The 25,562-nt window shown below is 40.2% G+C and overlaps 1 long non-coding RNA gene across 2 annotated transcripts in view; it reads right to left on the reverse strand.

Annotated features, from left to right (window-relative positions):
* Positions 1-4,471: 4,471 nt before the first annotated feature.
* Positions 4,472-25,562, reverse strand: part of LOC111250309 (uncharacterized) — a 48,340-nt gene continuing 27,249 nt past the window's right edge. The window contains exon 4 of one of the 2 annotated variants that reach the window (XR_015326864.1): positions 4,472-5,633. This is a non-coding gene — a long non-coding RNA (uncharacterized LOC111250309). Of the gene's footprint in view, positions 5,634-22,817; positions 22,916-25,562 lie in introns of those variants that run through there. The other variant, XR_015326866.1, reaches the window with a different exon arrangement.

Raw genomic sequence — 25,562 nt, forward strand, 5'->3', positions numbered from 1 at the left:
TCGTTCGCTGTCCGGCAGCGACTGCCTACGTAATACAGGCAGAAAGCCAAGTCATCAGAAGCTCCAACACTGTGAATAAGAGTAGCGATCTTGACGGCGTTACCGCTCTCAACCTCTTCATCTCTTGGAATGTTCCTTTCAGCCCCACATGCAGCACTAGGTGAGGCCGACGTCGTAACCGCGGTTTTAGCTAATCATCGGCAACGTCGCATGAGCGGACTTATCGCTTGCAAGCTATTGGCAGACGAAAATGAACGAGGTATGTCTGTCTAGTCAAATCAGGCGCGTTACTACAAAAGTGAGAAAGCGGTAATAACGAGTACATGGAATACCCCGAGATACATCAGCGGATTCTCCCTATCCTGAGGCCACGTAGAGCTGTGTATGACACCAGTTTCATACGCGGTCGCTTCCAGATATAGAACCAGTATAATACTCCGGTTTATGGCGGAGTTAAACAATGGCGGCGGCACGTCGACGAACTGTCGCTGCGGGAAAAACGACGTTTCCATAGCGCCGACTCAGAGAACAGTGCAGGGTAGGACCAAAAACGACGATCCCGTGTGATACTATAGGAAGTTTTCATAGTTGAGGAAAGGACAGAAGAGAGTACAAAGGCCGACGCAATCATCGACCCCAGCACAAAATAATGCAGCAGGAAAATGAAGCATTCAGCGTGCGGCGGTGGAATGGGAAAAGCATTAAGGAACCATTATTACGGTGCAAATTTGCTAACAGTGTCAAGTTCCAAACTAGAATGTTTCTACATAGTGTTATAGATTGTATTGCAAAGTGATATAAAATAAAACCAGAGTGAAAGAAGATTGTATCGTACGAGGCTCCCTGAAATCATCTGAAAGCTAATCCCAAATAAACTTTGTTTGGTTTAAGTTGAACAATTATGATAGTAAAGTTATTAGAACATACATTGACTTCAAGTCGTGGACGCGCATGCTTAGATTAAATCATTGAATTTCCTTTGATATCAGAGTTAATATGGTGTCCCGAAGCTATGCGAACGACTCTGATGTATGCTGACCCCGTGTAGAATTGTTGTGTGTGCTTTAAAAAACATACCTGCCTCTCTGTATGGCATACGTATTACGTCCCTGTATTCCGATTCAATAAGGTAGTAGATTCGCGCAGCATTGAAATTATTTGACAAATTACAACCATTGGCATTGGGGGAACGCTTGAGGAACGTGAAAATCACTAGCTATGTAAATTAAAAAAATCACAAGCGGTATCTATTGATTCCGTAAAGGACCAGTACCGTTTATTGTTATCATTAAACAGGCGTAACTTAACTGTCTGTAAAATCTGTTTCCGCATGATCGACCTGCTCCTTACTACACCGGATGTGCTTTTCACTGCCTATCTGTGACTATCTGTAATAACTGAAATTTTCCTGTGGCTTGTAACTATTTGTATCCAACGAGTTTAGCCAATGTAGCCAGACCTGAGCTATATGGACTCCCATAATCGAATCTATCGCAATACGGTTGCGAGTGCCGTTGCTTACCATTGAAGTTAAGCGTTACTTTAGTTATTTACGAGCTATTCATTTTATAGTTCTAAGAGTAGACCTTGTAAAGTTTTTATCCCATTGTTGATTGTTGTCTTGTATATTGAAGTTCGACAATACAACTTGGGGGCACAATAATAGTTGGGAGAGCACCATGGATCCATGCTGGCCGAGGTAGAAATCCCGCTGCCAGCTGGACTGACAGGTACCAAAAAGTGTATTATAAAGGCCTCTGGAACGATGCATTAGATGCGGGTTTAGTTCGGACTATTTAGATATACCGATGGTTCCCAGTACTTTGAACATAATCGAATAATTGTTTTCATATTTGACATATATATACACAGTGAATAACATATGCGTGCAGTGTACTTCCTAATAATGTGCAAGAAATTCAACAATATTTAATAATAACGAAGGAAAACTGCATGTTAAAAAAAAACCACATTGTAACAAATAAACTGGGAAAAATCTGGATGAGCTGTCGGCATTTGTTATCTGAGAGCGATCGAGAATGGTATCTGTTATAATACTACATTGCGTTGTTTCTGCCCCTATGTTGAACCCTTCATTTCGATAATGGCTCTTGTTGACAATGTTGGGTAGTTCTGTTACGTGTCTAGACTACAACAAATAGCATTTGCCTGCCTCTGGATCTTGACCATGACCACAAAGGCGGCCGGTATAGACGGTGTAAAGATAGACTACTTTCCATAACCTTTTGTGTCATACAGTGAATTAGAGGCACACCTCTGAGGAGTTCACGTTGTGCAATAATTCGATAGCATCGAAGAAGATCCGGAGCATTATCCGTTCTGGCGTATGGACTTGTTCCCGTAGATCAGTTGGTCAAATTCGGCCAACTCTTCCGTAGCCGCGCCTCGTACTGCAGGCTTTCGGTGAAGCGCGCCCCCATACATTACACGGCTAAATATCATGCAACAATTGAGCTTTCGTCACAGTTCTAATTATCAGCAGGCAGGATCCGATTCTGAAAATTCTCCTAAAAGTTCCACTTTGTTTCGCGGCCCTTGCTTTCACTCAGCGTTGGACAATATCGGCGAACTACGTACGCATAAGCAGGTTAGCTGTTAGCAGACGACCTCATTGCCCCTGGCTGGAATAACTAAGTCATACGATCAAAAATTTCTCATTGAGTTAGTTAGGAAACTCGGGTTTAAATCATTGTGTTCGACAGCTGCAACGGTTTCGCTTTTGCTGTGTGATATTACTGCAAAAGAAACTATGCTATTCACAGCATCAGGGAATCGAAAACACGAGCCCCGCAGAAACGTCTCATAACGTGGAGCACAACCACAACACAGATAACAGAAGATAACATAGAATTTGCAAGGAATTTGAATGCAGTAGAAGTACAGGACAAACATTTTTATTGTGGTAGTTTCATGTGGCTACTAACATTGGATTGAAGATAAATGAAGGGTTTGAAAAGAGCGAACCCCCTAAAAGGCGCTCTTGTTCGAAAGCTCTGAAAGCATGCCGTCCGGTTAGTCTCTCACTGCCCACCCCACCACCGTGACAGTCCAGAAGCAGGCGAACATTACGTGGGAACCAACGAGAGCTAACGAGATAGGGCACATGGTGCTAAACAAACAGTCTCATAGGCCCTACACAGGTTTCTTGCCCATTCTAGAGGATCTCACGTTCTGCTAATATGAATCTTTCATGTATATGACTCTGTGTGTGTTAGCGCTACTTCGTTCCCTTCTATGTAATTTATTCTGTTATTATTATTATAGAACTTTTAAAGCTAGTTTTAAGGATTTTTATGCAGAATGCAATATTCTGTTGATTTGAACGATAAATGTTTAATCTCTAATGGCGTGCATTTTCAGTTAGTTCGCGAGCTATTGGTAGCAGGATTTTAGTCAAACTCGAACAGCTGCAACGCTAAACGGTCGTCCTGAAGCTTCACAAACCAATGCTAAGTATACGTCGAAGTGCGTCGGACGGAACTTGATCCTTGCAGTAAGGCAGGCGCTAAAAATTCACTTCCTTTTTTTTCATCTGGAACGTTAATTGCTCAAATTTTATTTCGATTAAGACTTTTGTTTCTTTCAACCAGGGCAGAACGGTCAAGCGCTTTCGACTGCTATACCGCACTGAACACAAATGGGCAAATTTATGTGAGAGGAAAGCGTTTGGTCAAAGTTCAAGCTAAAACATTTTTGACGTGGCTGTTGCCAAAATGTTCTATAGCGCAAGGAAGATGCAAGCGGCCATGATATCCGCGTTACAGTCTTATTTACAATGTGGTCTTTAATGACTGACAATTGGAATACTTGGGCCAGCCAACTTCGTAAACTTCTCGCGATGATGGCAGAACGGGTAGTGTATTCGGTTGTTAAACCTGAGGAAGATAAGGTCTGAGTTCGAGTCTGCTTATGGACAGACTTCGTTTCGCGCTGGGAGCAGCCATATAATGAATTACCTATAACGGTGGTATGGGACATAAAATTTGAAAGATTTAGCCAAACAGGCCTGCAAAAGTTAGCCCTGTTCAATTTGGTGCCCGCATTAAGATTTCGGTGTGTATAGAGGTATTCGGCCGAGTTTCCACAAGGTGTACGTTTAGTTCGTATGTATTCAAAACAGGTGATAGGTTGGGCTGTATTAGAATAATGTATTCGTACATTATTTAGTCTAGGCCTCGTGTCTCACGACATTACGGCAATATCATTTTATTAATACTATTACTATTATATAGCATATGTTGAAAAAGATATTGTTACTTTCAGTATGCTTATTGTTTGGTAAGAGGCTTCGTAGGACCGTTTCAGTTTGTTCTAATGCCCAGCTTTTTGCACGTCAACTTTTTTCACCTTAATTACTAAGGAAAATACATGTTGACCTTTGAGTTATTAGCAGGATGCAGTCTATCACTACCGGAGAACTTTTAGGATCCTCTTACGTCACGTATTGTCCTACTTTGAAAAAGTTCACTTATTTTGTTAGTTGTTGCCAGGTGGTGAGTTTAGCCTTAGATATTATTAACATTTATGAGAGATACCCTCTAGGTTTGAGGTCAACTATATTCTGTCGGCCGTTAGTTCGGTAACACACTAGCTAACTGTACACGACACTCAATTTTAGTTGTCGTAAAAGTACCCGGCTTAGCGAGTATCGAACATTGAAATATGCTTAGGCCTATATGAAATTTTAGCTCTGCTATAATAAGTAGTCCTAATTGTCGATGGCCAAATATATTCTTTTACGGTACGGTAATTTATATGATCTTGACTATGCATCCCTAATCGACCTCAAAGCCTTCATACAAATGAGACGATTTCGAGCGTCAATTGTAACTCCTCCACCATTGAGGCTTTCCTCGGAAGTAGGAACGATATCCAAGTAAGCGTTATTCGGAATGATAAGTGGGGAATGCGGCTCCGTGCAGTTTTGTCATGCCTTGACGTAACATCATTGACACATATTTGAATACACTCAATAGCCTTCCACGTCACAAAAGCATTAGTCGACCTTTGCGGTTCCTTCGTAACAGGCCTGCTACTGGCCGTAACAACTGTAATGTCACAAAGAGGCATGGCGAGATGGAAGTATTTAATTAACTTTTCAAAAAATCCAAGCTTCTTCGTTTCGCCGGGAACTGTCTCTCGGATGAGATTCCATCCGATTTTTTCAGATCCCAATCGCGAGCAACGTGTTCGCATATCGGGACAATATTCTGATATTAATGAAAGGATGTGGGGGCGACGGTACTGGCTGCAATAGACTTTCAACTTATGCCCTTTTTTTTGACGAACCATCGTTATAGTTCACGTTTTCCATGAAAATCTATTATGTGTACGTCTGACATCAATTCGTCGCTTTACTATGCTCGTCTTGCCTCAAGTGGTATCAACAGCGGGCAGGGAGAATCGACAGTCACTGACGACGATGCTCGGAAAGCTTCAGAAACAGCGAGGAGTTAGCTAGGGTCCACCAGCATTCCTGTCAGACACTCCTGTCGCCATGGCTGACTTTCATGGCTTTGACTTCCAGTTGAATATGATTTCCCATATTCACGCAGTTTTTCTCACTTCATCAGGAACGAGGTAATACGAAGCTGACGTCAACCCAATACCACCTGCCGAGAATACGAACTTTATTAGATTTGCTTACTTTTCCCTTGTTAAATTATGGTTTTCACACCGAAAGACGGCAGAGAAACAGAGTAAACATAAGAGGAGAGCTTATACGGCACTAGGGAAGTATTGAACGTGATAAAACGAAGCTAGAGCAAGCCACCGAGTAAAGTTTACGGCCTGTAACAGTAGCAATTTTCTCTTGAAATCTGCGCCATTGCCTTGGTAGAAAGACAGTAACAGTGACTTAGAAGGATTTGCTGGTAGTATAACACCTGTAGCGTGAGATGGTTATCGACTAACATCGAACGTCGCAAACAATTGAATACTATGGAACATGAGATACACAAAAGCAAGCGGTGTTTATAGCTTACTCTGTGTCCAAGGTATGTAGAGGGGCTGTGGAGGTGGGAAATGTACCCCATGGGAACCCCATATATTGCGATTCCCAGCAAATTTTCGTGTAATGTTAGATTTTCAGGCGTCGCTGGATACGCGACTGAAGAGGGACACGATGAAGGGCGTTTTACAATTAAAGCCATCTTGTTAAAATTGAGATACCTGCCAAAAAGACAGGGGCCAAGGCTTGAAATCACGATCCGCGCAATCCGCATGTTCGAATTTCTCTAAAATGAACTACATTAGGTTTCATTTGGCAGTCAAAAGACTGACTCACTACTGAGTTACTTCAAAATATTCTATGGTAATTTCTGTTAGGGGATAGGGTGTTCCTACTGCCGCTGTTATTCCTTCTTTTTCCTAGTTGATATTGTCCTTGGTCTTTATGTCGTTTATCTGTGACCCTACACACATGACAAGGACAACGAAAATTTCCTATTTTGATGAAGGCCTTTCCTATTGATTCTGCTATATGCCACGTATGGTATGGTTCAGCAGATGACAAAATTTCAAACACGTACGTTCATTAGATCAGTCAATTGAAAAGTTTTGATACCTTTCTAACAAATGTCGCACTCTATATAGGCTCAAATCAGTCAAAGTTAGCAGCTCCATTTAAGGCATTTGAATAACATCGATTTCTATTTTTCTTCGAGTTTTGCGTCCGGTAAAGCATTTCGGGTGTCATAAGAGGGCGGGCTTCCAGTACGAAACGAGCCATGCGTTCAGGTCCGCGTTCAAACTTAAGAGTTCCTAAAATTAACACGCGGATGAATGACACATACCTATCTACACGCCTTCAGCTAAGGAGCTATAAATGTGAAGTGTTCGGCGTCAATCTGAGGTCTTTCGATGCATGACATGTAAGCCCAGCCGTATAAACTAGATCTGCACCGCAATTGTTGGTCGCCGAGTATAGGACATATTACGAGAAGATTTTGGTTAAGACCAACGTCAACGCGTACGCATGACGAGTGCGGGCAGCTTGTTATGTCTAAAGGACATCTCGGTAGATTGCTTGGAAAACCCTCTGGATGGAGAATATATGATGACCCCCTATAACGATAGAGCTCGCCACAATCATAAATTAATAGGCATTAGTGACTGAAGTATGTGTAGATTTAAAAAAAAAACCGAGAGGCGTAACATTAAAAAAATAAAACCGAAACTTTTATGTTGAAAATCGTTATTGTATGAAAGGTATGGCGACGCACGTAAACATTGGCTGCGCTAAAGTCCTTTTCAACGTTGCTTAGTTGGAGACCTACGTTTAAATATATATTATTTTATAAATCAGTTTCAGTCAATTCTATAATATTTCAAAGTTACAAATAAAACTGTGTGGCCGGCAAACTACGGTTATAATAATATCTCTCATCACTATATGTAAGCGAGTTTATATATATCGAGACCATGAGATATTTTATACCCTTCTTTGACTATGATGCTTCATAACAGTAATTGCTCCCTTAACCGTCATAGTTTTTAGCAAACTCACTATCATTTTCGAAATTAACTTATTATAGTTTTCGTTGTCGGTTCGTAAATGGCTTGCTGTGCCACAGATTAGCTCTATATTACATTTGTTCTGTAGTTTAATAAGCTTCATAATAATAAGTTCCGCTTAAAGAGTCGCTTTTCGTATCGCTAAACGATGTTTCCTAGCTTAAAAACGATACAGCCGGTTATTGCTATAGGCGTTTTGGTCAATCGATTACTCCAGTTGGTTATATTTATTCGGAATACGCACCAAACGTTCTCTAGCGCACCCCTAGGTTATCGTTGGCATTTGGGCATCGTATCTCACACACTTCTCAATACCATTATTTATCATTCGACCGCTGCGCAGTTTGCCTTTACGTCTTTCGCGCGTAAATAATCTCGATTGACTTCATCGAACGTGAAGCCTTAGAAGAAACAAATCTTCTTCTGTCCTGTGTATGGACAGTGAACTAGCGGGGAGTACCGGGAAGATAAAGCAAACCGCGATTTTTGAACGTTTAACATTTCAACGAACAGTCATTCCCCGTTCCTAGTGGGATATGTAAAATTTTTTAATTACTGAAGCACGGTAAAGTTTCCAAAGCTATCAACAGAACCCCTGATGTTTTTTGCCGCCGACCATTTTTCAATGGAGATTGCAAACTAGATCACTTCTTCAAGTCCTGAAATCCCTGAGCGAGGTTTGAAACTCGCAGAGCATAACGATAATTCTCGATTTTCGGACACGCTCAGACGTCATCCCTTGGCGACAGCCAACGTCCATCGAGACGAAAGAAAACGTTGCGCACTGATGCGTCCCGAAACGTAGAGAAAAGAAGATATTCTCTAGATAGCACCAGATATAGGCTCTGTACGTACTCACGTAGTAAGTAAGCTTGCGCGTGTAACCTAATGTATAGTGAAGTTTCCACGTTGCTTTGAAAAGCCATAAGCTGCATGCCCGTTGGCGTTGTTTAGAGAAGAGCATCTAAAAGCGGCAAAAACGAAAATTTTCGTTAAAAATCTTTGTCTTTCGTGCGTGACCACTTCTAGATACAGAGAGGTAAAGAGGAGCATGTTGCGGAGTCGAGAGATACATTTCGCCTCAAGTATGAGCGTGCGGTACATTGGAAACGGTCAGAATAGTTGAGTGTGTAAAAGCGCAAAGTGGAGCAGTATTCGACATGGCGGCAGAATTCTTCAATCATTATCAGAGAACTAGAACATTCTCAGCTGGAATATTGGGACTAATGCTATGAGCTGCCAGTGTTTGGGGTCATTTGAAGTGTTACACTAACCCTCGTAAGTCAGCAAGAGCCTCCTCCACCTGGCAGGCCTGAATATGGCCGTTACGATCTGTCCTGTATAGCCCTTCTGATCGCCGGAATACGAACGATCTGCTAACAAAAGCATATTATATCGATGGCGGCACACGGCGAAAGGGAGCGGTCGCGTGGCACAACAAGTCCCTGAAACACCATCTGACGCGGCAGATCAGCCTGCATCATCCACTGACTGCACGGAAAGCTGACTCGCTGACTTTGCTACCAATACCTTAGCATAAACGACCAGAGTAACTAAGAAACTATAAAGTTGAACATGATGGCAGAGTTGTCCGGTCATCGATGCAGCACGTTTGATGGGGTAATATGGGCTGTAAATTGGCCCCAAGCCTCTGTGTCTAGCACTGGGCGCCAAGATCGAACGCCGTGTATGTAACAGAGATCACCGCTGTTGCGATAGGAATTTCTTATCTAATCTTTGCTAGTTCATCATCATTAGGCAATCAAGCCTATAGCCGCACTAGCCTAGACGGCGATTTGGCGAAATATGAAGAGAACAGCGCATGACCGCATCAAAGCTAGTGCGGCCGCACCCTCTTCATGATTAGCTGTTCGAATCGTTACGATAAGTTGATTTGTTGAGCTGAGTTTGCTGAGCGGGGTGCCATCGGCCTAAGGGGGGACGGGGTCCTTCAAGCGAACTGGCAAATGACCGCATGCAAGGTGTAGTTGGTGATATCTGTACAATTTCTGAGTTTCCCTTCACCGCCCGATGGTCATAGTCAGTTTCGAGTTCAGGTGGTAAACTCCTCGTTTCACCAGCCACTAGGGAGACTCAAAGCAACCAATAGTCCACGCGTAAACAGCTTGGTCCTATACCGCATTGAGCAATGTGGGTTGCCCATACTGGGGTTCTGCACGCTGGACCTGATCTGCATGGATGGCCAAGACAGGATGAAAGATTCCAGCGTGCACTTGTCAAGCGGTTGCGTCTCTGTTGCGCATATACGTTTCGTGTTTGTCTCATTAACGTATTAGCAGTCCCAATTAAAGTCCAACCCCAGCGAACACAGTTGATATGAGCCACGAGATTTTTATGATTGCACGAGACTGGCGTGTCATTGAGAAAAACGTACCATTTCTGTGTTGTTTAATTCGAACAGAAGCAGGAGACAATAATAACCGCCTTAACAATGTAGATATGACGACAGCAATTATGCGATACTATGGCACGGGCCCCGCGTAAAATAAACATTGTCAGGATAAGGACAACCATTTTATAGTCTGCTATTGGCAAGGCCAACCTGAACTGACCATATTGCTTTCAAGTTTTTTACAGTGCGTTAAACATACGAGAGGCCATTGTTGGCTGAGAGCAATACCAAGCGAGGTCGAGATTAAACTTTTCAAGCGACCCTTCACAGGTATGGTCATAGATGGTTTTTTTTCGAGGTCGACAACTGACTATATGCCAAATTCAATCACTGAAGGAAACGCTACTTCGGTCGATAAGAGTTCTGTCAATACTCTGGCGCACCACTAACGCTTTCGGTATATAACGCCTACTTGCAGAGTAATACGAAGTGAAACATGAAGGGGGGCACATGACCAGACTACATCAAAACATCCTGTAGAAGAATTACCATTTTATTGCAATATAGTAAATGTCTCTAAATAACATCAAAAGTTGGTCACAGTGAAGTCGGACAGAATACGAGGATAGATACATATGTGTATATACATAAAATGCAGAGTTTTTGTTGCCGAATGGCGACCTCAGCCGACAGCGCCTTAGAACGTCTTCGATACAGAATGGCTTGTAGCGTACACAGCTAACCAACACCAAAGAAATCTACGGAGAAATCATTTGCTAAAATTTTTTTAGAATTTAATTAATAGCGATTTAATAAATGATTTTTGTTCGAAAAAAGAACGTTATCTTCTATATCACTTTTTATTTATTTATTTACTTAGTTCGTCTATTTAAAAAAAATAGAAAGAAAACTATTTTTTATCCATAAACATTGGCTTTATAAAAGTTATGCACGTTTCGAAGAGAAAAACTTATCATTAAATTGGAATATTTTCATAGATTTAAAGCGGTTGTCCAGATAAAGATAATAGCATATAATTACAGATAACATTCTTTCAAGTTTATTTTGTATGTGGGGTGGTCAAACAGCATATTCGCCCTGAACGCTCCGTGGTAAAATACTGGGCAATTACTGCCTTCGGCGATACTGCTTTACCCCGGGCCATACCGTTTCGTTCAGTCAAACTGCATATTTCCGTTAAGAAACAGACGACAATGAGGTCTTTGGGATACCAAGAAATTAACAAGAAATGCTCCGACACCCTTTGTTGATGCCGAGATGAAGGTTTCATCTTGATTTATAGCCAATAGTATAGAGTAACTGTTGGCGTTTCTGTAAAGAAATTTGGTTCAGCTCCGGAAGTCAGTGAACGGTCAGACGTTCGGATGAACATCGATCAGTTCATACAAGAAATCAGACATAGATTATTTCAATAACGATGTTTATTTCATTAAGAGAGATAGCATTAGGAAAATCATAGTTGCAATTGCCTAAAAATATAGCGATCTGTTACTAACAAACCAAAAATCAAATAATAAAAACGCAGCGTTCATAGGTCTGCGTCAGACAAACAGCTATGGCGCCATAAAAAATCAATAAACCAGTAAAAGCACCTTTCATTTAAGCTCATTTTAAAAGCAAGCTTTTCGTATTGTTTACCGTCAGTTCTCTTCGACGCCCAATGTACGACATCGCAATTGAGGCAGAAAATTCTTAAGGGTTTTCGAATAACTTTAACTACGTACTTTAGATATTGAATGGCTGAAATTTTGAATTGCTGGACCCATATATCCGTCGCTCACCCAATGATATCGGCTCTTTACTACTCTGAAGCTACTACATGAAAGACCCTGTTACGCCCAACAATTGAGGTTGAAAAGACTTCCCCATAGCTTGGTTATAACGTAGAATATGTATTGTTATTTCGGCTGAAATGGAAAGGTTTTCCTTAGTATGACCTTGACATTGACTGTTAGCTTGTCAAAAAAGTACTGACCGTTTCAAGGGCAAAATTTAGGCAGATATTTTCCACATTTCAAAATAATATTATTGAGCTAAATGTGAGCCATGACCTTTTGCCACGTTTCAGGCAACACCATAAACCCATCATTGTAGAATTTTTATGGTTTCTGGGCGAACAATTGTGACGACTAACTTTTGCCCCTTCTATGGAAATAAAATTAGCGGATGAACTGAACCTGAACTTTTTTTCAGGTAACTAAAGATGTATGCAGTCTGGCATTGTCATAATAGAAAACGACGTCTGTTTCGTTCACTGGTTGCGGTCAGTTACTTTCAATGGCTTGTTGTAGTCAGTTCTAGACAGTAGAGACCCGAATCAAACCTTTTATCAGCCGTTAGCAACCTAAACCCAGCAAACGCGTTCTTTTGTACACCGATCTGGGCTTTTCCAAAAAGTGCGGAGGACATAAATTTGACGTTTTCGTTTGCACGTTATTATTGTATGCACCCTATAGTTGTATGAATGTTTTTGCAATGATTCGTGTGGCATCCAAACATCGAGCGTCTCTTTCTGTAGCCAGCCAGCTAGCAAAACTGTTTGGTGGGGCATATCTACTTTCCTGGCGATATCATGGCCACTTTCGTGTTGTTCTTTGTCAACGTCCGCCATGATTTGATTAACTTTTCCCATAATTGCTCGATTACTACAAGAAATATCCTTCACATCGAAATTCCTAAAACGAGAGCGACAGAGCCACCTTTGGGCCGTTCCTTCCATCCTGCACCTAGATCATAAACAGCACAAGGCTTTCATAGGATTTTGTCCTAATAGAATTGTAAGCTATAGTAAATTTTTCCAAAAAGTTCGTTCATATTCAAGGTGTCTTATGTTTCAATAAGGTCAACAATGGTAGTACATCTACCGTATTCAAATCTATTTCAAATGACACAAGCGCCAACGCGACACGATTCGTATAGGCTGATTCGTTTAAAGCCATCCAGTTAAAAAATAACCAATACTTTCTTGATAACGGTACATTTAAATGACAATTGGGGCTCATTAGATATCTAAACAATTCCTAACAAAAGGAAATTATGACCTGGCTTTTTTTGCATCTTCTTGAGCAATTGCAATAGTTCGGGTTTAAGATCGTGACCCACCCCATCAGACAACTGCAAGTTCCCAGCATGAAACGAATCGTGTGTCTATGCATGGACTTGGACCTAGAGCACAACGTGTCCCTAATATTAGCCGGCAAATACGTTACCCACTAAGTTATCACGTGGATAGCATTTCATAACTTGCTGATTATGAAACTCATGTAAGTAATACTTCATTTATCCGTGTATTAGATGTACAGCGTAAAAAATAACTCCTTGGTAATTCTTGCCAAGTTTCATACTAATCGCTATTGATCGAACTGCCTATGCTAGAAGTTCCGCGGAGACAGTGAGTCCATATCTCACATATGGCAAACGAAGTAAAACGTCAGAAATGATATAGGTGTATATATATATATCATTATAAAACTTGAACTTTTCAACGTTAGTCTGGATTTTCCTTCATGAAGAAATTTTTGAGAACAAACAACCCGACTATTCGCGGGGCGCTTACATAGAATGAATTTCTTTTCGTAACGGAATTAATGAGGAAGGAAATTTTCGTTATTTTTAAAGATAATGTACTAGAACGAAGATGAACGATAGTCTAGGGAAATGAAATGCAAGATTCGTACAAAAAGATTCGATTTTTTCATTATGTACTTCCTTCTACCGGCCTTGCACCCCTACACAGGACACTACATGGAAGACTATGGTGCAGGTAGATGGTCATCACAGCAGTGGATATTCGAGTAAAGAGCCTGCATCAAGTTGCTGCCAGTACAATTATTTATTTCCTTCATTCTTTCTCTCTACTGGCCTCCTACAGTACAATCACAGGCTGATCACAGGCTTCATAGTTTACGGCTAGTTGGCAATCAACACACGAAGCTGTAATAAACATATGAGAATGGCTGATGGGTCTGGCGTCCTTATTTACGAAAAAAACCCAACGAACACATTATTGTAACATTTGAGTTGAACGCCCAGGCAAGATAATGCCATCGAAATAGTACGATATGTGAATTACTGTGTTTTAAATCAAGAGGCAGGGTCTCGGCGCACCAGATAACAGCCACGTAGAAACATCACGTTATACAATTTGTCGCTAAAAGTTCCTGGTTCAATAAGCTCACATATTTGTCACATAAGTTACATCTTGCGCGGCAGTGGTTTGAATTTTAAGGACAAGTACTTCTGCCATGCTTCAAGTTTAATGGACACATTCTCAGAAGGCGTATCCCCTTTTGTCGTCTCAGCCAAGCAGACTTGAACAATCGATAGGCCATCAACGATAGCAGACAAATATTTAGCTTATGCAGAAAACCTATTATGTATTTCTTTCTGGTATTCGCGTTGATTCTGCATAGGTCGTCTGTGGTTGGATCGTTAGTTTGTGCTCCCTCGTTAATTACAAAAGGCTGTGGTCCTCATCGGAGCATCGGCGAGCACGTACAGCGTTAGAAGGCTGCCACGCTGGCCTGATCTGCAAAATCTGTAATTTGCAGCTGCAGCGAAGCCGTTTTCGTCGTCGAATCCGCCACAAACACGACTAAAGTCGGTGCCTTCCAAATCAAATCAAATACGCGCTCCTCACAAGCGTACCCCTGAATACTAGGAATAATTTTTATCGACCGCTAGTTTTATTAGTTTACCCTAATCCTTGTTTCTTTTCTGTTCTGTCGTGAAATAAACAGATACATGTTTCACCAGTTTCAAAAAAGTCGAAACATTTAAATTGTCAAAGCGGATTGTGGCAGGGGCAAAAATACTCAATGAAAATTTACAACGACATGTATGAGGCTGGTGTTCGATATTTACAAGATGGTGTAGCTGGATAACGGCTGTTGCTATGAGCTGACTACGTTGATGAAATTTCAGACATATTTTTAGTTTTCCGTGCATCCTGTATGTAATTAATTAACCAACATAGATACGGGAATAGCCAGTTGAAAGCTTCTCTTAGACGTTTTTCGGTACACACATTTCGGACGGAAAGCAGAAACGTTTTCGAGGGTCTGTTTGACCACAGACTTCCTTGTTGTTATACGAGGAGATCTGCATAAGTATTGGGTTTGCAAGTCTTATAGAATTAATCGATAAATACGTAAACAAGCAAGATGTTGTGCATTATGTTGAAATTACGTTATGAAGATGTTTTAGCTTTTTGTCATAATGCCAAGATATCAGTATGAGACAATTTTTGGGGCAACTTCCATATTAACCCATATGAAGTATATAATTTATCAAGACCGCATTATCGTTGTTAGACAGGTTGCAATCAACGGTCGACCGATCCTGAAATTAAACTTTGTTTCACTTAACAGCCGGAAAGGTAAACGTCTAGACGAAATGATCGACAAATCAATAAAAGTTTGATAAGCGAACCTGAAGGAAAGTTTGTATTGAAATTATATACTATTATATATAGCGTATTAAATACAAAGCCTTGTTTTTTTAGCTAGTTCTCCTTCTGTAATGATCGCTGTCTCTGTATTCTTTAAACACGCTTGTAACGTTAACCATGGTGCTGAATTGCAGGAACACAAGGATTTTGTACTTTCGTAATAGATCGGTTATTTCGGTATCGTCCAAGGTACGCGGGAACGTTTTCATTTCTAGTCTTTATTGCTTTCAAAATTCAAGATCTTGAGTACAATCAGCTGCGTCTTGAGGTAGAAATATTAAGGACTGTGTAAACCATAACTCAATATTTATATGATCTTTTATTGAACTATACATCTTTTTAGATGGTAATACAGAACATTTGCGTTGGAAGATATACTTTTACTTAAAAATACAACTATATTGTACAAATGCATGGATGACAAAAACTAATTCCTTCACAAATAAGCGACCTCAACGGCGAACTCATAAGACGAAAAGTGGCCTATTCCGCTATCAGACAACTATATCAGGTATTTAGAAACGCAGACTTTTCCAGAGGGTGGAGATACTTATTCTTAGGCCACAGATTTAGGGGACTCTTCGAACTTCGTGTCTATTTTCAAATGCATCATATCGCAGAGATCGTTCCTGTGATCTCTGGCTTTTCGCGTCCAGCCCCTTTCGGAGCAGTCTGAACCAACGTCGCCTGAATCATTTTCTTCTTTTAATTTGTTCAATTATTATACGTGTCCAATGATCCACTCAAGTTTATTTCATCATTAAAGCCCTAGCACAATTTTTTCGTTGTGACATTTCAACAATGCTCATCTCTATCCTCTGCTGGGTTAACAATTACAGGCCATGAGGTTAGATCTTTACTGCCATTCGCACTACAGCTTCTACAAAGGACGGCTAGCTTTATCATATTTTCATTATGGAAAGAGAGAGAGATCGTCTGCTTTAAAATGAGGGGCAAATTCTTCATAGCTGTAGCAATCGACCACATATGCCGCGTATTCCAACCTGACATCCTGGATCAGGAAAAAATTTAAAAATATATTTCAGCAATTACTGTGCCTAACTTTTGTTGGTAAACTGGCAGCCGTAGAAAACACGCTCATATTTGTTCCTGTTTATGGGACTTTCAATGGAAGGCTAGCCAGCCAACAATTTTATCTACGGATTTCCCTACGCCCTTCATTTTCATAATCAGGACGCGTTTCAGCTTTTTGTTGGGCCTTCACGACTACAATTTGATTTAAATCTCGTACAGAATACGTGCCTCTGTTACACGAATACATTAAGCAAGAAGCGGGAGCAGTTTATTGTGACAGGCATACTGCATTAGATCTATGCACTTCAAATTCTATTTTAAGCAGAATCACCGGCCATACCCATTTCTACGAGAACCGTAACACAAATGCTTCAACATCAAACAATTATTCTTGCCCAGCTAATTTAACAGAGTTTGTCTCGCTCCAGATATTCTGCTCCTTATCGTGCAGGGAGTAATATACTACAGATCCGAATAAGGATTCCCTAACGAAGCCGGTTACGGGTGGTAAAGACACGTGTTTCCACGAGAAAAACTAAAAAAAAATTGTAAAAAAAGGACACTGAGGGCCCGAATGAGCTAAGACTGGTTTCGCCTCGTTCAACTAAAGTTTGACCCGTTTTGCAACACAAATAAAAAAATTGACCCAATGCACTGTTAATTATATAAATAAATTAATTAGCAGCTTCACCGTAAACTAAGGTAAACATTCTAAAATAATGTTTTGTGTTCTATTGTTTACTTGCCGTATAGGGCAGACGCTAAGTAAAATCTTGTTTTTAAAGAATACATGCATAGAGAAACGCACTTGCAGACAACCAGGATCCTTTTTTTCTAACTAAGCTTTTCTGAAAGCAACGGACAAACGTTTAGACATCACCTTCTGAAGAACACTAAAAGCGCTTCCGTCGGAAACGGTGCGGACGTACCAAAAATGAACAGCGCCAAAACAAGATTGTCAATCCGGTCTGAGTGAGGCCAAATCGTGTACGTTTCCGCGCCTTTCGCTTGTCTACTCTCGATGCTAAAAACTTACTCTATACTTGTCGAAAGTGTCGTTAAACCAAAAAAATATAGATATAATACATCGCGTATTGCCGTCACACGATATAATAGCTCCTTTATTAAAAATAGCTTATGATGCAATTAGTCTATAACTAGTCAGTAAAATAACAATTACTATATAAATTTTGGACAAAGTGATTTTGTTACCAATGCAAGCTAAATATCTGCATGACAAAGACGAAGCTAACATACGTTAACCGCATTGCGGTATTTTTTTTTTAACTTGAAAGGCTTTTTTTTGCTGTAAATATATGTATAAGGGATTTTTTCCCCTTTTTTTTGGGAATTAATAAGCATACAGGCAGAGATGAGGGGGCTTTACATTCAAAGTTACAGCTCCTTTAAATGTAAGTGTTTTCCATCTCAATTAAAGATCTGTTATTATTATTTTTTTGTTCTGATTTGAGATTTAAATCCTTGTGCACCTAGCGCGCCTACGTTTTCCTTTCATTCTGTGGAAAGTAGAACCCAAATGACAATATCTATCACATACAACGATGGCCTTCATTAATATACATTCTGTTTTTATGCCATTTTTATAACTGGAACGTAACATTGACATGCAATGCAAACCAATACACCATTTTCTTCCCTCGAAAAAAAAAAAAGAAAAAAAAATGGATTAAAATAGACAATGATAGTCTTAACGCGCGTATATACCTTTTCGTGTTGTGTTTGGTAAATCGAACCGCAAAAAATTGATAATGATTTTTACTCTTTTTTTGTAAACATCTCAAATGGACGTAGGAACTTAGTGATAGTATTTGTTTAACTCAGCAGGTCTTATTTGTTGTTACTGAGATTGTTCAAAATTGCTTTCTCACAAGAGGATTTTGTTATTTCACGCACCGGAATGGCCAAGGACGACGTTGAATTGAAGGACGACGTTCATATCACCACAGTCGTATCGTATCGTATAGATTAAAAGCAGGTAAAAAGATCGATCACTCAACTGCAGACTTATCAGATATATACTTTTTGATAAAATAGATCAAAGTTGTTATTGACTCAATAAAATAATAACAAATAGGGGAACACAGAAACAGGCATTATTCTTCCGAGCCAACCCATGTATATGAAGATATATAAAAAATGTCGAGTGAATTTTCGCGTCTCTTGGGTCGCTTATTTAAGACTGGAAATAGCTAAAGTGTAACATTTCGGAGACGTAGTCTAAGGCAGTAGCTTGTTAACGGTGTAGATGAGGTCCGTAGTTTTTTTTTCTTTTTCAGAACAGACTCATTCATAACATAGAAGGTGCAGGTGACCTTAGAATGGTTAGAAATTAGAAAAAAGAAGGGTTTCCGTCTATCGTCCTCCTCTGCCTACAAAATTTGATGCACTCTGTTAACGTGTACAGAGGACACATCAGGCCAATCGACATATGCATTGAAGTTCATTTTAGCATTTGAACAATAAACAGCGATAATTAATTTCCTCGTTCCTCCTATCGAGTTTTTGAGCTAAAAACAAAGTTTTGAAGGTCACGTTGGTCCCCTCGAGCATCACTTATGACCTTAGGTGAAACCGTTCATCGAGAGGAGCTCTGAAGGCTCTTCGAATACTAGCCAACCGCGAATGTATTCAGTGAAGGCTATGAGCCTTAGTGCGAATGAATGCCTCCAACTATACCTAAAATCGTGGTGTGGCTTAGTGAAGAAAAAATGACACAATCCGAAGAAGCATTTATTGAATTGTTTCAATATTCCGTTCAGAGCAAATCGAATATAGAAACAAATCTTACGAATGCCAGATATTTTTTCTATTAGATGAACTAAAGACATTGGCAAGGCATGGATGCGAGTGCCGATAAGCTGGACGGAAGGCGAAGAGATTATGAGTAATAAATCAGCGATAACGATGGTTGGCCATCGTTCGCGACTCTCGCTGTTCTCATACGACTTGAGTTTTGCGCTCTACGAACGAGTATACTACAAATGGCTGTAAAAGTCTCTGGGAATCGTTTGCTGCCGATCTGATCCCGAATGTTCCGTAAACACACATACATATATATATGACTAGATGTTCGGTTTAATGTCATACTTCTTGAGACGCTGCTTTGTCGGATTCAAGAAGTACAAAAACGGCTGATTAATCCGATTGCATATTAAATATTTTCGTCGCATAGATAATATCATATAAACTGAACGTCCTGAACAGGAGCAACGCCATCATCCTTTTCCTCTGCAGCGTCACCGGTTACCATGATTCGACTTCAAAATGGTTTCTTTTGATCTTATTTTATCGTTGGCTTTCTTAGCAGGCCGCGCCAGGCCAGGAGTGGCGATGATGAGGACGACAGCAATCATTGATTGCGCGTCGCCTCGCTGAACTGCGCTACTGCTCCATCGACTTACAATGGAGCACTGTTATTAATGTAGTACGTCGTTGCAGAGAACCACGTTAGCTTTAGCAGACAATAGTTAATTTTGTATATTCGCAATGTAGGACTGCAATATCGTACTTCGCGTACTAAATTAAATCGAAGCGTCTGGTAGGTGGAACAACCACAGACGCCTCTGGGGCGCAAATGTATTGGCTACGTGATGTCCGCGGTACGGGCCTTGGGAATCATAGGCACTCGAGCCAATCTTGCTATATTGCGCCCCTTTAAGGGTAGTGTTTTGTATGTCTCTCTTTGCTGGATGTATCGGGTCTAATAGCGGCAGTATTATACATGGACAGCACGGTTTTAATTGTCTACCTCCGACCAAGATGTTCACCTTCATTGACTATATCTTGTCGAGGTTGCGTGTACATGAACGTGTGCAACAACGATCCAACGCTATTGCACTATACATGTACCGGTAGAAACCTGCATGCAAGGCTTTTCCGACCGACTGGCTCTACAATTTACCTTCTCCTAGCGGGAATTATGTTTTGTTTATCTTCGTATAGAGGAACAGAACACAGCTTAATCCCTCAGCTCTCACGCCAGCCACTGCTCTTTTGTTACATCTGGTAATAGGGCTGTTCCCAGGAACACTCTGACGAGAGTGTGTACGTTCGGGCACGCGCGACATCCCTTAGGGTAATGGTTGTTTGTACCGCAATTATTCCCAATACCGATATGGCCATTTCACGACTTTTTGGAGTGCAGCGGAGATCAGAACAGCATCTCGATTGACCCTGTAGCCGCGATAGTTCTCTTTGTGGTTCGCAATTTCCGATAATTCTACGCTTTGCCCTGGTGAGAGCATTGATAATCGATCAGCTCTTACCGGATCTCTACATAATTGGTGCAAAACTATTTGCCCGGTTCAACACTTCTCGCAAGTTTCATGTTTACTGTTTTCCCTTGACTGCTGTTCATAGCCAGCCAAGTTTGCGGACGATTCAACAACATTGCCCTGGAATCTTCAACGAATACACCACTGATGAGATAGTATGCGCCGACGTGATCGGGAGAATAAATACGAATGTCTGCTAGGTAGGTAGGGGGATTGGATAAAGAAAGCCTTATGTGGACCATATCTGCGCAACGCACAGGTTATTACTAATATACTAATTGAATTTTCCTTCATATATCATTTCCAGCGATAGTTTCAGACCGCAAGTTGACGGGGCGAGCTAATCGGAATCAATCAATTTGGAGTCAAGGGACCGATTGAGCTTATATAGGTTTTGTGTCTCCCTATATGCCTGGATCGTTCGTCTATTATTCACACGGATTGTTTATACACATGTTTATTACGAGAAAAATTTTCCACCAGATATCTACCAGAATTTTCCTATTATTACTGATCGATAGTTAGTTAGCAGATAAGCGTTCAACCGTTCTGGTCTTCGGAGCAATCGAAGCATCAACGAAGACATGCACACTATTTGAACTTCTCTCATGATAATTGACTCATCACTGGAGCTTCGATCTGAGGCTGAGTATTATGTTTTATTTGAGAATTAAAAAATATTTTAGTCTTAAATCTCAATGAGTAAAAGGCTTGACGAGTCACTTGTCGCTATTTAGAACAATATAATGCAGATTCTCGGCGGTTACGATACGTCAATTGAGCTCTTCTCGATTATTTTATCTACTTAACTATTTGACAAAATTCAGTCCTTTTCTATGATCAAATGGGTTGACTTTACAAAATGTAATTGATAATGGCAACGAATTTCGTACGGTGTACCGTACTACTATACGAAGTCCACAAGAATATTGCTTAATAGATTTATTGACCTACATCAAACCCAGGACCCATATCTCGGTTTCAAGTCCCCCAACTATACTGCTCGTTTCGAGGTGTAGGAGGAGCGCCGTAAAAAACAACGCTCATCGCTACAATATGCTAACAGCTATTTTATATGGGGAAAAAACTATTCGAAAGGCATTCAATATGAAAGATCATAATTAACATGTAACAATTTTACGGCTTGCTGGATTTTTTCTATTTAATAGTACGTTTCAGGACGAAATAGGGGCGCAGTTTCGGTATGTTGGTTGACATAAAAATACATGATTCCAGGTTTCTGTTCCATTCGCCAGTATTAAGTGTGTGATACAACGCTTACTATCATCTCATTACGCGTGCGGATTATGATTTTCAGACACGCTGCACAGAGAAAACCATCTTCATTGACAGATCCTACAAAAGAGAGAAATCAACAAAATTAACAACACCCGAATTGTATTATTCAAGAAAAATTTGGTTCTTCGTATCTGAATAAATCTCTGATCACTGTGATTGGATGTCAAAGATCTGTACTTCAGATTGCACCTAACTTTCTCGGGGCCCATTTTCTATAATAATAAATCTATTATTCTATCTATGAGCATGTGATAGTTTTCATGAAATCATCATACATGATATCTTATTCAGCGGGCTTCAGAGCGGCCAGTTTAACTTCTTTACGAGTACTTTTTTTGTCAGGATTACGTATATAGAGATTTGTTTGTAGTTCTCAGTGAACTTCAGGTGCCGTGCGGATACTTCATCACCAGTAATATTCGACTCGTTTGGCATAAGCTGTACGTTCTATTATCACGTTCTAGGCATATTAAATTTGTTACACAGATTTTGTAGTCTGCTTTACCTTGTTGAGAATGGGAGAAGCAAATTAGTGAAGATTTATATCAGGCAAAATACTGAAATGGTCAAACCAGACACGTAACACAACATTGACTTTCAGTGATAATAGCAAAAAAAAAAAACTAGAGAAATAGCAAATGACAACTCGCGTAAAAGTTGTGGTACTTAGCCACAGGATGAAGGTTTGATGTCTTTCTAACAAATGACTTCAGTGAACATGTAGTTTAAGCCTTTCGTAGCCCAATGGGCCCTATTGATTCAACAAGACTGACAGAACAGAAAAATAAGCTATTTTCAGCGTAAAGATATGACTCAGTCTTACTTGAATAGCTTTGATCTTGGGGTACATTAACCACTCCGTTTGCCATCGCCTATTAGCTTCAAGGACCATCATCAAACGTCCTCTGCTTGTCCAGATATCCCGACCTGAGTTAATCGGCGATTGCTTTGAGAATACGCTGGCCATAGGATTGCGTATTAGGAAGCCGCCTCTTTATTATTATCAAAATTAGAATATAGCTTGTTGGTAACTATATATATATATATATATATATTGATGGTGAGTGTTTGCTTTTATTAGTAAAATGCGCATCTCGCTTTTTTTTAGTTGATTTCTGATGAGGACAGTACCTATTTTGCTTCGTAACTTACTTACGTTATTAAGTTTATTAAATGTAATTAACGATCGTAAATATATGTAATGTTGATGATATGCTTGAAGAGTTGTCTGTTCTCTTCGTATAGTAGTTAGTTAGGGTCACATGATCGATGTAGTTCCTTACTTTGAATCGAGTGAATTATAAAAGAGGTAAGCAGCTAATGGGACGGTAACCATAACGACCGTAAGTTCGCCTCTAGCTAGTATCTATGAATGAAAAATAGAAAACTTATTAATAGCGCCTGATTTTTCTTCTAGTATTGTAGTTGGAATAATTTAATAAATGAATGTGTTTATTCAACACGATGTAAAATTAATCAATTTCAAACATCGTTTTGGTATGTTCTTCTGCGTCTCTTTCTATTTTCAGTTAGTTTTGCAGAGCAAGTATACGGCCAAAAAAAAGGTTCGACGCCTGGACGGAACAGGAAAAGTTTTTCTATGCCACTTCAATAGAGGACGACGCTGAAAAGACAATCTTCGCCGGCCGCTGTTTCGATCCGTGAATTTGTACTGTCTTGAGTATGTAGGGTAGCGACAAGGTATTTCTCCTCAGAGTCCCCCTTCTCGCATTGCTTTTGGAGTCGTTGGATAAGTCGTAGTTGTTGCCACGAGACCAAAATAGCGACGAAAGCGTCATGTCTCTGGTATGCATGGCTAAAACATTATTTCGTTGCTCTTTCCCCTTTTCTGTTTAAAAAATACAGAAGCAGTGAAAGATAGAACACAAAAAGACAAACGTTATAAGTCCGCAGTGAGATGCTATTGTTCTCCATGGAAACGAACTGCCGAGTCGAAGACGAAGCATGCAGGAGTAAACTTATGAGACGAATCCGTGTGTACGTAAAGCTGATGTAGGAACATACTTATGTATGAATAGAACAGACGTCTTCGTGGATATATGAAAGCAAACCGGCAGGTGCAGTCAATGTAGACCTGGGACACATTCGATTTAGACGGGCAGCAGCCGCTAATTTTCAGAACTTTTTCCGATCATCCAGAGATTTCGCAAATTGAAAATGGTTAACTTCTTCTCTCTGAGCTATAGATGGGAAAGCTTTAGGCGAAGTTCCTTAAATTGAAGCTTGTCGGAGGAGAAAAAGGTCGCACCTATCCAAAAGAATTTGCTATTGACCTTTCCAAGTAGTTTGGATCATTTCTTTGGATATACGTCCGTCTATCTTTTAGGCGAACATATTAATTGTTACCATTTACACCAATCAGTGGAGAAGGTATAGGAAAATGTGGACCTTGATCAGAAGGGAAACATTGGAAAAAACGAGGGAAAAGGGCTTAATTAGAAACGAATTACCCTTTGATATTTATCTATTTTGGCTTACTGATTTTGCAGGCGTGCATGCTTAGGGCCCTAGATCTGGGAAGAAGAAAATCTGTTCCCGCTGGGTTTTCGAAAGAGACGATGACCTAGTTTGTAATCCGTTTACTAAATTGCCTAGATTTAGATCCTCATTTGTACATAAATGTTGCTAATGCTGATTGTGGCTGTTCGAAAAAACATGGCCATTCAAGTTTCCAAGTGGCAAATGGCTGGGAAAAATAGAAAGTGTGCTTAGCTTCCGCATAAGCCCGTCCAAAAAGTTTAAGGACGGACTATATTTGAAATGATGAAATAAATACAGTATTACTTTCGAAATAACCTAACTTGATGCATATTGAGGAGCAAAGACTGAAACTTCATCGAAAGCTACCTAAATGTATGAACTAATGAGACTTCAAAGTAAGCCGACCAGCTGAAATCAGTACTGAGACATGCGTAGCTTAAACTTTTAAACTTATTAGCGATTAGCAATAAAGAAAGTTCGAGATGCGCTGCGTAACTGGAACTTACAAGCATGCAATAACGTCGCGATAAAAACGTCCAGCGGCAAATTTCTCATTCGCATTCCCCGTGAATACACTACGATATAATCGGTAGCCCGCATCTTCAGATTTGCCCACACAGAGACAATGAAGTCATTAAATTTATCATACATAACATTTACTGGGATAAGCAGTATAGGTGATTTTGCTCGGTTCCAGTTCTCTAACAATCGACAACCAAATGCATGCTTCTGCAAACCACATCTGTTTCTGGAACCGTTGACATCTGCAAATATCTTCGTCGTTCCTAAATGTTAAAATGCTTTTTCATCTTTTGAATTCAGAAATTTTTATTTCGATCTATCATTCTGGTTGGCTTTTTCAACATCTCCAAAATCACTACCAGCTCCTTCAGTCATAAACAAGTAATAGTCACATTGTTTAGATCACGTCAAAAGCCGCCCTCAGACCCATCCTAGTTTTTGGTAGCATAATGTGGGTCTTTTCCCGTTGTCGTGTAGCTGCTAACAAGTGCCCGCCGAATTATCGATAGTCTAGCTACGATACTGCTTCACGAAGTCTTGCTCTATTACT

This window comes from Varroa destructor, unplaced genomic scaffold (genome assembly GCF_002443255.2).
Source record: "Varroa destructor unplaced genomic scaffold, Vdes_3.0 BEIS01000004.1, whole genome shotgun sequence".
NCBI classification, from domain to species: Eukaryota; Metazoa; Arthropoda; class Arachnida; order Mesostigmata; family Varroidae; genus Varroa; species Varroa destructor.